Consider the following 13,802-nt stretch of genomic DNA (forward strand, 5'->3'; position numbering starts at 1 on the left):
CATAATATTCACGCTATACTGTGATATATATATTTTTTTTAATTAAATTTGTTCATATTATTATTATTATTATTATTATTATTATTAATATATATTGTTATATATATAATAAAATTATCATTTATAATTTCTTGTAAAAATCATTTAGTTATTTTTATATTTTACACACGCAAAATATATTGTGTCAAAAAAAATTATAGTATTATAATTTTATAAATTAATAAGTTAAAATGAACAATTAGCTAATGGCAATTTTTTTTAGAGAGATTCATATATTTATTATAACCTGATTTTTTTATATATATATTTTCTGATTTTATAATGTTAGTTTATTAAGTAAAATATATTTTATCATAAATAAAGTCGTTGATATTAGATAAATGTAAAACACAAAAAAGAAAAGATCTTATTTTTATGAGTTGACTGACTGGTCGTGTAATGCGAGGATGCTAAATCAGGCCCTTCGCTTGACCGGGAGGAGACTTGTAGCATCCCGTCAACAAAAGGAGAACAACAAAAACATAAAATAAATAAATAAATAAAAAGGGCAAGAATGTAATTCTAGCATCTTCTAGAATCATTGACAAGAAGACTTTGGGGAATTAGGACAGTAGCTTCAGGTTTCAAATCAAGCACAGAAGAATCGATTCGGTGGTATTTACGGTCCTTAAATCAGAAAATATTAAGTATATATATATATATTTATTTTCTTAAAAATATGAATCAATAAAACCTATTTAGTAATTAATCGTCTTTAAATTATAAAATTTTAAATTTTAATTTTAATTAAAATTAATTGTATAACAAAAAGAATTGAAACTAGATATTCAATTGAGTTTTATATATATATATATATATATTCTGTGAGCAACTTGGCGATAGTCTTGTGGTCGCAGTTTGGACCAACTTATCGTTTGGACTAAATTGGAACTGGGCCTTAAAGAGAGACTAAAAGCCATAGAACCCTATGAGACTATCACTTCCCCATTGGTCCAAAGATGGATGACATTGTTTAATATTGCGCTATGGCCAATGGGTCCTAAGGCTAAGGGAAGCCTATCTCAAGTAGGTCCACAACAGTAATTCTATGATATCACCCTAAACATTTGCATTACCACAAATATACTTTATAATTTTTATTATTTGTTAAAATATCAATGAAAACATATCTATAGCTATAGGTATATGTATTTATCATTAATAATATAAATTAGTGATGAAAAACTTCTTGTTAACTCATAAAATTTGTCATTAATTACTTTTAATAATAATGTATCTTCTGTTAAATCTGTAAGTAATTTTAATAGCTAATATTATTTTAATATTAATTCTACTTATACTAAAAATTCTATTATAATTTTATATTCTTATTCTATTAGTGTCATTAATTCATTAAAAATTATTTAGTTTATTATAATAAAATTAATAAATAATCTTAAACACCAAATCTCACTTTTCCTAATTTATTTTTTAATTGTTTTAAATATTTATAAATTTATAATATTAAATTATAAAATTATTATTAAAAATTAATTATTTAATTAATTAAAAAATTTATATTTATATTAGTAGATGTGAATTCTGATTCTATTCAATGACAAATATTTTATTTATTATAAATTTATAATTTTTTTTAATTAATAACAGATCAGTTTTTACTTTAAACACTTTATATAATTCTTTCATAAAAATATAATAACTAAATTAATAAATAGGATACTGTCACGACCCAACCTATAGGCCGGACTGGCACTAGGACCTGGGCCAGCCTAAAGCCCCCGAGGCTAGTAGTAAGCCTAACTATTCCTTAACCCAACTCTAAGGCCCATTTAGGCCCAATTTCAAGAAATCAACCGGACAGAGTCCGGCTATAAAATGGACCTTTCAACGGGGAGTTTTTGACTCACCTGACCTGTAAACACAATAAATCATCAATTGGGGAGCTCAGCTCACCCTCCACATACTCATAACAAGGAGCTCTGCTCCCTCATCATCAAACATGCATATAATAATAATTTTATAGGTCCAACGTGATAATTATATTACAGACCCAAGTCAAATAAATATTTCTAACACATGCGAAAATTCTAGAAGTTTATAGAATTACACAAACATGAATAGACGACCTGCGAGGGAGAAAAGCAGGTTAACCTCAAAAATATCCTCCTGTGGCCTGGAAAAATATTGAACAGGAGTGAGCGTTCGACTCAGAGAGTAAAATATCAATTTTAACCATAATCTCTATAACTATCTAAAGCTAATGCATCCTGTAGAGTGAAATGCAACATCAGCAATAAATTCACATCATAACAGCAAAAAGGTAATTTGGAGCACTCACACACCCAGTAATATCAATCATAATATATGGGAGCTGATTCCCTATACAGCTCTCTTAAATCCAACCTGTGCCAGCAAAGAACTCAGCTCGGACTTCCACTTAATAACCAAATCGGGGTCCCAGCGAAGAACTCAGCCGTGTCTACCCCAAAGGACCGGGTCCCAGTGAAGATCTCAAGCCGTGTCTACCCGTCCTATCCATATTCCACACCATATCACACGTACGCCAACGCACGAACATTGCTCCAAATTACCACAACAATATCCATGGCACTTTCACAGTTGTGAATGCAACATAAAACGTGCCTAGAGCTTAACTACATAGATACATACATATAAGTGATGCATGGGCATGCTTAAACATATAATAATATCGAAATTACAATTAAAATTAATATTTTACTCACAGACTTGGCAGTGATCCTTTGTGGCGGTAGGCGGAGGAAGAAGGTCATCGCTCACACGACAATTACATTACAATTATTTAATACAATTGACTCAATACAAATCAAGAAAAGACCAAATACGTCCTAAGTCGTGCCGAAAATTCGGCAGAGTCTCCCCTGTACCTAGGACTTACCCAACCTGCAAAAGGGCTCAAAACGCACTTCTATATTCACCAACTATACGCCCACAACTCAATCATATCACACAGCCCTCCTAGGCCCATCCAAACAGTCATAAATCATAATATGTAAATTTACAGTTTAGTCCTTATAATTGATCATTTTTGCAAAAACTGCCCAAATAAGCTCTAAAAATTCTAAAACTTTGCCCCGCTGTCCTTAGCAATATTATTAGGCTATTGCAAAAAGAATCATAATTTTCTGAGCTACCATGAATATTTTACGGATTTTTAATCCGATTTACGCACTATAAAATTATGAAAAAGTAAAGTTCGGGTTTACCTATGCCGATTCCGACTTCGAGGACGCGCTCAAGACATCTGACAATGGTGGGGTAGCCAAAACCTCGATCCAATTCGGAGACTTTTTCGGTAGCTGGTCTGTCTAGCTGGAAATTCACAGATCCGGACAACTGTCGAATTTCCACGAATTGAAGATACCTACACGAAGCCCATAGCATGAGGGTTAGCACATAAATTTTACGGAATTTTCTAAGCTCATTTAATACTCGGAAAAACACTACGAAGTTCCGTGGGACCCATCGAAAAATGGTGTCGGAAAAATTTGAAATTTATATCGCCGCGAAGCTCTCGATGAGTAGAGCGCTCTGGTACTCTCGGTTTTCTCGTGGGTTCACGGTTTGCGAGAAATCTAGCCCAAAAATCAAAATAGGCTAAAACTTCCCGAGCAAAAATTGGACAAACCGCTAAATGGATTTTAGTGTTCTTTGTGTTTATGGAGAGCTCTCGACGAGTAGATGGATTTAGACACAAGACCCAGTCCGATTGGTGGCCGGATCGGCCAGATTTCGGTTAGGAAGACGAAGCGGCTCACTTGCGCGTTGCGTCACTTCGGGCGCCTTTTGCCGGCGTTCCAGGCGGCGGCCGGCGAGGGGAGGTGGCTGGGGAGGCGCTCCGGCGGGCTGGGGTGGCAGAGGAGGCGGCAGCGCGGCAAGGAGAGGAGGGAGGAGAGAGAAAATGGGAGAGAAAGAGAGAGGGGTCGGGACGCCCGCGAGGAGGAAGAAAAAGGAAGAAGCCGGTCCGATTCGATCGGTCCGATCCGGTCCTGTTCGATTCGGCCGGTTCGATTCAGAATATAAAATTTTGAATTTTTACTCTGCCTTGGGACCGAAAACGAGGTCCAAAAATTCCGAAAAAAAATTTCAGAAAACTCAGAAAAATTCATAGACTCCAAATATATTTTTAGTTTTGCCACGTGGTCTTCAAATTAATTTTTAAAAATCATCAAAGTTTTATATTTTTGGGTAATCAAACCCGATTTCGAAAATCCAAAAAATTTCAAATAATTTCCTAAAATTTAAATAAAATTAAAACATCCATATTTGCCCAAAAATAATAAATTTAAAAATTAGAGGTGTTACATTTTTCTCCCCTTACAGAAAATTCGTTCTCGAATTTTACACAAGGCAGAATAAAGTACAGGATTACACATTGAACAGATAAGGGTACTTGCTACGCATGTCCCGTTCTGACTTCCAGGTGCATTCTTCCACTGACTGGCTCCTCCACAAAACCTTAACCATAGGGATCTGTTTTGATCTTAGCTGTCTCACTTGGTAGTCCACTATGGCTACAGGTTACTCCTCAAATGTCAAGTTCTCTTTTAACACTATTACATCCTGCTGTAGTATATGAGAAGGATCTGGAATGTATTTCCTGAGCATGGAGATGTGAAACACAGGATGAACATGAGAAAGGTTGGGTAGTAGTTCCAACCGGTAGGCAACTGCTCCACCTCTGTCAGTAACCTCAAAAGGTCCAATATACCGAGGTGCCAATTTGCCCTTCTTTCCAAATCTCATGACTCCCTTCATCGGAGAAACCTTCAGGAATACGTAGTCGCCTACTGCAAACTCCATATCCCTCCGTCTGGGGTCTGCATAACTCTTCTCCCTACTGAAAGCTGTTTTTAATCGTTTCCTGATTAAAGAAACTATCTCTGAAGTGTACTGCACTAGGTTTACATCATGCACCTTCGCTTCTCCCATTTCCGTCCAACACAGAGGAGACCTACACTTTCTTCCATATAGTGCCTCATAGGGTGCCATCCCTATGCTGGAATGGTAATTGTTGTTGTAGGCAAACTCCACCAAAGCTAGCTGATCATCCCATTGACCTCCAAAATCCAAAACACTCATGCGAAGCATGTCTTCCAGTGTTTGGATTGTCCTTTCGGACTGTCCGTCTATGTGAGGGTGAAAAGCAGTACTAAAGTTCAACTGTGTGCCAAGTGCCTCCTGCAACTTCCTCCAAAATCGAGAAGTGAACTGGAGCCCTCTGTCTGATATTATGGAAGCAGGAACTCCACGCAATCTGACTATTTCTCGAATGTAGAGTCGAGCGTACTGTGCCACAGAATATGTAGTCTTTACAGGTAAGAAGTGAGCTGATTTAGTTAGGCGGTCTATAATTACCTATATCGACGTTCACAAATATCTTCAGATTCATTGTTAACCCCCAAAACTTTATCCTCAAACGTACTACTATCAAGTTGAGACGATTGATAGCGTACAACTACCTCATCAGTTGCGTCTGGGGAAGCATCTGCATCAGTAGTACCAACATTTGATGGTCCCGCTTCATCAACAACATTTGTAGATGCATCCGGTCGAAAAATATCAATATATAATTCTATCGATGACATACCTCCAATTTCATCAATGAAATTAAACATAATATTTACATCATCATCGTTAATCAAACCCATACAGTCCCATTTCACTGAACCATCTCCTTCAATGGGTTGTATGAAAAAGATATTCAATATAAATTCAGACCCAGCTTCAAGATCAATTGCATGTACTATTTTCATACCTAACGTACTGAAATCCATGCGTCTACCAATGGTAATGACTGTTGATGAACCTACATAATAGTCGTAGCCTTCACCATCAATAATAATTTCTCCATCCCAATATAAGGTAGCAAATGATGGAATTGACATTTTTTTGATTAAATAAAAATCCTAGTTATTTGAATAACACATAAGAAAAATTATAATTAATAGTATTGACTAACTTTGTAAAAAAAAAAAAAAAGGAATTTGAATAAAGATCCAGTTTGGTTTAATAGTATAACTTGAAATTAAATAAACTAAACCGACTGAATATCCGATTCGACTTAAGATTAAAATTCTGAATTATTATAACCGATTGGGTTCATCACAAGTATTAAATTATTTTCATTCAACTTATTAAACTATTAAATTTTAATTCAACTCTGAAATTTTTTTGAAAAATCAAACCTAATGCTGATGCGGTTTGATTCGATTCACCTAATAAATTCTACAAGTACTCGGATAAACAGTCTAGTTCACCTCATGGATTAACGCATGTATGTTTTGAAAAAAAAATAATAAAATGAATTGAACCAATTTAGCTTTTTGGTTTGATTCATTTAATTATTTTCTAATTTTCTGAATTCTCATAATCGATTGGGTTAATCACAAATATTCAATTATTTTAATTTCTTCTATTTTTTTATTTTTGTTTGAACTATCAACTCAATACTATAAATTTATATTATATATTCTCTACATTCTTTATTATAAAATATTATAAATACTATTTTGCTTGAAATTTTTTCTTCTTTCTGTAGTTTTTATATTAAATATTTCTAATCTACGTATTCAATTACTATATTTTAAAAAAAATTTATATTTTACATTTTAACTAATATGAACTTTATTTCGGCCATTAGTTGTATTTATTAATTTTTTTGTTTTTTAATTATATGAAGAATATAATATTATATTATCTCTTTTATTTCATTCTTTAATATAATATATTGTAAACTAAATTTCCTATTATTTTTTTTCTTTTTCCACTAAATTTTTTCTTTTTCCACTAACTTTTACAATTTTTCAAAGTATATATATATATATATATTCCTTTCGAATCTTAACCTATTAATAAATTTTTTTTTTAAATTAAACCACTATTTTAAATTATACAAACTTTTCATATTATCCTTAAATTTCTAATTTACATAAAATTTATTTTCTTCCATAATTAAACTTTTTATTTAGAATATACTATTATCTTATCTCTTTCATTTCATTCTTTTATATAATATATTATAAACTAAATTTCCTATTCATTTATTCTTTTATATAAAATTTTATATTTTCAACTAAATTTATTCTTTTATATAAAATTTTATATTTTCAATCAATTTCACCATTTATAAAAATATTATACTATTATTGATTTATATATATTGTTAAAAATATTTCCTTTAATTTTTAAGATTATCTATAAACTAGTTAAAAATTACAAAAATTAAATATATATTACACAAAAAAATTCATTTGAAAATATTAACAATAAATCACTCATTTTTCTTCTAATATATGACAATATCACCCTACACTTGCAAAATATCACTGAAAAATTACACATTAACACATGCATGCATATTTAAACAAATATTTCATAAACTTTCTACAAACATAAATATATAAAACACCCAAACATTTAAATATATTACAAATTTATTTTTTTAACTGTCACGACCCAACCTATGGGCCGGACCGGCACTAGGACCTAGGCCAGCCTAAAGCCCCCGAGGCCCGTAGTAAGCCTAACTGTTCATTAACCCAACTCTAAGGCCCATTTGGGCCCAAATTCAAGAAAACAAACGGACAGAGTCCGGCCATAAAATGGACTTTCCAACGGGGAGTTTTCGACTCACCCGACCTGTAAACACAATAAATACTCAATTGGGGAGCTCAGCTCACCCTCCACATACTCATCAGCATAAAAATAAATGGGAGCTCAGCTCCCTCATCCAATCCATCAAACATGCATAGAATATTAAGTTTACAGGTCCAAAATAATAATTTAGGTTACAGACCCAAATCAAATAAATATTTCTAACACATGCGGAAATTCTAAGATTTAACCAGTTTATACAAACATTAGTAATCGACCTGCGAGGGAGAAAGCAGGTTAACCTCAAAAAAATATCCTCCTGTGGCCTGTAAAAATTTTTGAGCAGGAGTGGCGTTCGACTCGAGAGTAAAATATCAATTTTAACCATAATCTCTATAACTATCTAAAACTAATGCACCTGTAGAGTGAAATGCAACATCAACATCATTTTCACATCATAACATCAAAAGGTAATTTGGAGCACTCACACTCGTAGCATCAATCATAACATATGGGAGCCGATCCCTATACACTCTCTTAAATCCAACTGGTGCAATGAAGAACTCAAGCCGGGACTTTCGCAATAAACCAAATCGAGGGTCCCGAAGAACTCAAGCGTGACTACCCTCGAAGGATCGGGTTCCACAAGAACTCAAGCGTGACTACCCGTCCTATCCATAGTCCACACCACATCACACGCATGCGCCAACGCACGCTGCTGCTCCAAATTACCACAACAACATCCATGGCACATCAGCTATGAATGCAACATAAATCGTGCCTAGAGTTTAACTACATAAATATATGCATATAAGTGATGCATGGGCATCTTGAACATATAATAATATCGAAATTACAATTAAAATTAATATTTTACTCACGGACTTGACGACAATCACCGTGTGGCGGTGGGCGAGGAAGAAGAAGGCATCGCTCACCTGAAAATTATATTACAATTATTTAATACAATCTGACTCAATACAACAAAGAAAAAAGACCAATACGTCCTAAGTCGTGCCGAAAATCCGGCAGAGTTTCCCCTATACCTAGGACCTACCCAACCTGCAAAAGGGCTCAAAACACACTTCTATACTCACAATCCATATATCCACAACTCAATCACATCACACACCCTCCCGCCCATCAAATCTTTCATCCATCACAATATGTAAAATTTCAATTTAGTCCCTATAATTAACCATTTTTGCAAAAACTACCCAAACAAGCTCTAAAAATTATAAAACTTTGTCCCGTGGTCCTTAGCAATATTACTAAGCTATTGCAAAAAGAATCGTAATTTTCTAAGCTACCACGAATATTTTATGGATTTTTAATCCTATTTAAGCACTAGAAAATTACGAAAAAGCAAGGTTCGGGTTTACCTTTGCCGATTATGACTTCGAGGCGCCGGGGCGTCGACAATGGGGCTAGCCAAAACCTCAGTCAATTTGGAGACTTTTCCGTGCAGTGCATGCGGCGAGAATTTGCGGCAGGTCAATCAGCCAATTTCGAGAATTGAGGATACCTACACGAAGCCCATAACACGGGGGTTAGTACATAAATTTTTCAGAATTTTCTAAGCTCATTTAATGCTCGGAAAAACACTGCGAAGTTCCGTGGGACCCACCGAAAAACGGTGGCGGAAAAATTCGAAATTTATGTCGCCGCGAAGCTCTGGACGAGTGGAGCGTGCTGGTAGCCTCGGTTTTCTCGTGGGATTCACGGTTTTCGAGAAATCTAGCCCAAAAGTCGAAATGGGCTAAAATCTTCCCGAGCAAAAATCGGACAAACCGCTCGATGGATTTCGGCGTTCTTGGTGTCTATGGAAAGCTCTCGCCGAGTAGATGATTTTAGACACAAGGCCCGGTCCAATTGGTGGCCGGATCGGCCGGATTTTGCCGGGGAAGCTGAATCGACACGCACTTGTGGGGCGTTCGCTGCGTTTTCGCCGTTTAGGCGTGGCCACTGGGAGGGTGGGCGGCGCGTCGGCTGAGGCGGTGGTGGCCCGTGGTGGGGGTGGGGAGGAGAGAGAAAAGAGAGAGAAAAGGGAGAGGGACGACGCGCGCGGGGAAGAAAAAGGGAAGAAGGAAAAGGCCGGTCCGATTCGACCGGTCCGGTCCGATCCGGTCCGGTTCGATTCGGCCGGTTCGATTCAGAATACAAAATTTTAAATTTTTACTCTGTCTCGGGACCGAAAACGAGGTCCAAAAATTTCAAAAAAATTTCAGACAATTCAGAAAAATACGTAGACTCCAAATATATTTTTAGTTTTGCCACGTGGTCTTTAAATTAATTTTTAAAAATCATCAAAGTTTATATTTTCGGAAAATCGAACCCGATTTTTAAAATCCGAAAAATCTCAAAAAAATTCCAAAAATTTAATAAAATTAAAATACTAAAAATGCTCATAAAATTAAAAATTTTGGGGTGTTACATTAACGAAGTAAAATACGTAACTATAAAAGTACAATATATCTTCAGAAATCACAAAAGACAAGCACAAAATTAGTTCTCACTGGTCCACCACTAGAAATCGTTTTCTGCTTCTTGGTCCACCGAACACAAACTGGCTCCACCACCTGGTTCAACAAGTTGTTCCACAAGAAGGGAGAATGGAGGGAATGACGAATAAAGGAGAAGAAAGGGACGAGAGAGTGTTGTAAATGAGAGGGACGAATGAGAGGGACGAGGGAGTGCTGTAAATGGGGTTTGAATTGTACAGTTTGGACGCTAATATAAATGGCGTTCAGTGGAGTTCGGGACGCCAGTTAAAGAAATGTCCTCTGTTCATTCCTGAGATTCCTTGCTGGGTTCTTTGGACTTGACTTGGCATTGAGATTCTCTGCAAGCGATTTACGCTATCAATGATAGCGTCCCGCCCATTTGCATGTTGTCAAGAGGAGCGTCCCGATTGACTTGTCTCTGCACGCTATCATCGATAGCGTCCCAACTAAAGACTCTATTTTGACTCGTGTCTGCATTTTCAACTCACCCCACTTTGGTAATTTTTGGATTTTGAACCATTTTCTCGTATTTTCCTTTCCATGGCACACTTTTACGGTAATTAACCCTAAAAAAATCTAAACATATTATGACCATCCGCGTAACCTCAACAATATTCGCAAATGGTGCAAGTAAACAACAAGGGCAATGCCATGGGCACTGGGTAGCAGCACGAAAGTCAACAATCATGACACCCAGTGAAGCCAGTCAGAACAACCAAACAACGTAGGAAAAGTATTGCACAGTCAAGAATCAATCTCTTACGTAATAGTTCGAAAATATTATAATAAACATGATTTCACTGTATATATGGTATTTATTATTTTTTTATCATATTTAATATTTATTTTATTAATTATTGTAATAATTTCTTTGATTAAATTTAAAAACTTGACATCGTGATTAAGATTATGATTATTCAGCCACAAATCCTTATTCGATAAGGATGCAATGAAGTCCAATGTAGACATTTGTGCATATTCTTCTAGGAAAAAGGACAAGAGGACTTTTCAAGTCCTATAAAAAGAGTCAAAGTTAAATGTTGAAGAAAGAAGAAGAAATTCTTAGGCTCTCCATCTCTTCCTCTGTTTCAGCCTTCAGCAAAAGCTACAGCACCCGCCTCAATGCTGGTATCCATGAATGGCGAGGGCGATCTAATGAACAATGAATACTTTATCATTTTAGTATGTTATTAGAAAGAGTAAATAATTTAAATAAATAATTTTGAAAAATAAAAAATTATTCACTGAAACAATAATGAAATTTAAAAAATTAAATAAGAAAAAAATAACTATATAAGCTATACTTAAATGATTGAAAAATTAAAACAAATTAGAATAAAAAAATTAAAAATTAAAAAAAAAGTACTTAAAGGAAAAAAAGTGTTTTGGGTGCTTTGTAGAGTTACGAAGAGGGTAGAGCATTGAATAGTTTGGCATTTTAGTGCAAAAAAAAGTAAAAAAATTTTTTAAAAAATAATTTTTAAAAAAAGTACTGTTAATATGAAGGGTAAATGTGAGTTTAGTTTCAGTACATTGTGAAAAAATAATTTTAAAAATAATTTTAAAAATAAAAAAAATTAAAGAAACACATGAACAATGAAATGATATTGTGTTTTAATATATAAGTATTTCAAGTTTGAATTTTATATAAAATATTTATTTGTTTTTACTCAATAAAAAGAAAATAAAAAAATCTAATATATCAATTATCAGTTAATAAATATTATTATGAATTAATATTTCAAATCGGATTAGCTGATGAATTAATTGACACTTTCATATAAAAGGGTGAATAATTAAAAATAAAAATTAAAAAAAAATGAACTATTACTAATCCTAAAATTAAAATATTTAGAATTTAAACTTTATATAAAGTGTTTATGTTATTTTGAATGTCTATTGAGGGAATCTGAAGTTGATATATTAGACGGATACCAGACCTGTCTCTGTAGACAAATTAATTTTCTACATTCAGCATAAGTAAGCATGGAGAGTAATTTTTCTTGTGGAAAAGTTTTAGAGGCGTACTCTCCCTACATCAACTTGGTATATCAAAAATTATTTTCAAATAATTTTATAATTCTATAACTGAAGTCAAATATCCAAAGCTATAAGATCTCGAGTTCGAGTCCCAATCAGAACTAATTATATAAAAAAAATTAAATAATTTAAGTGTTTGATTAAAATGTGTTTAAAATGAATTTAATTTGTCATAAGGAATAAAAAGATATTAAAATGAGGAGAGTGTTGTTTTAAGAATTATTAGGATAATATATATTTTATTTGATCAAATGTTAGTTTTAAAATAAGTTGAAAATTTATAAATAAATATTATCTTATTTATAATTTTTAACTTATTTTAAATATATTTTTTTTAACTTATAAATCAAACTAAAAACTTTCTTTCTACATCTATTGGATAATAATTTGATAATGAAAATCACATAAAAAATTTTAAATATCAAATTAAAGTATTATTCATTATTGAATAATTTTCTCAAACAATAGATAACATTATCTAACTAATGTTATTTTTCTTTTCTCTTTTTATTTCGTGAAATTAAATCAATAAATATAAATAAATAAAAATATAATACTATAATTTAATGCAATACCAATTTGAAAATTTTTTAAATTTGTACACATATGAGTAAATGACTATATATATATATATATATATATATATATATTTCTTTTAAGTAGAAAATTGAAGAAGTGAAAATTTAAATTTAAATTTAATAAATGAATGATATATTTTTAATTATTGAATTAAATTAGATCAAACAATTAATAAAATTAGAATAGAATGGTAGAAAGAATCATATTAATCAGACTGGAAAGAAAAACAAGCAAGGATTGCATATTCGAGGAGAAATAGGGTAGATAGGTTGAATTTTCTTCATTGCGATAGTGTGATATAATTTTAATTTATATGTTTATGGCCATAATTTTTTGTCTTGCTAATGGATTACTTTTGATTGGTCTTGATCTTGTTTTTGTATACATTAATTTGATAGAAACATTTCAGCACCGTTGGTGTCGGTAAAATTCAGAGAAGTCCTGTCCTCAATTTGTGGAAAACTAGCGAGGTAAGATCATCGGATAGCTGACCATAAAAGTCGTATTTGTACTTGGAGTCTTGGACAATAAATTTAATTGAATTTTTTTTTAAAAAAAAAAATTTTTATCATTTATTGCGCAATTCATGATTATTCAGCAGATAAATCAATTTTATTATTGACATTCTCGTTAGGATTTAAGGGAGAAATCAGTTCATTATATATACGTCATAATATTCACGCTATACTGCGGATATATATATTTTTTTAATTAAATTTGTTCATATTATTATTATTATTATTATTATTATATATTGTTATATATATAATAAAATTATCATTTATAATTTCTTGTAAAAATCATTTAGTTATTTTTATATTTTACACACTCAAAATATATGGTTTCAAAAAAAAATTACAGTATTATAATTTTATAAATTAATAAGTTAAAATGAACAATTAGCTAATGACAATTTATTTTAGAGAGATTCATATATTTATTATAACCTGATTTTTTTATATATATATTTTCTGATTTTATAATGTTAATTTGTTAAGTAAAATATATTTTATCATAAATAAAGTCTTTGATATTAGATAAATG

This window comes from Hevea brasiliensis, chromosome 11 (genome assembly GCF_030052815.1).
Source record: "Hevea brasiliensis isolate MT/VB/25A 57/8 chromosome 11, ASM3005281v1, whole genome shotgun sequence".
Lineage (NCBI taxonomy): Eukaryota > Viridiplantae > Streptophyta > Magnoliopsida > Malpighiales > Euphorbiaceae > Hevea > Hevea brasiliensis.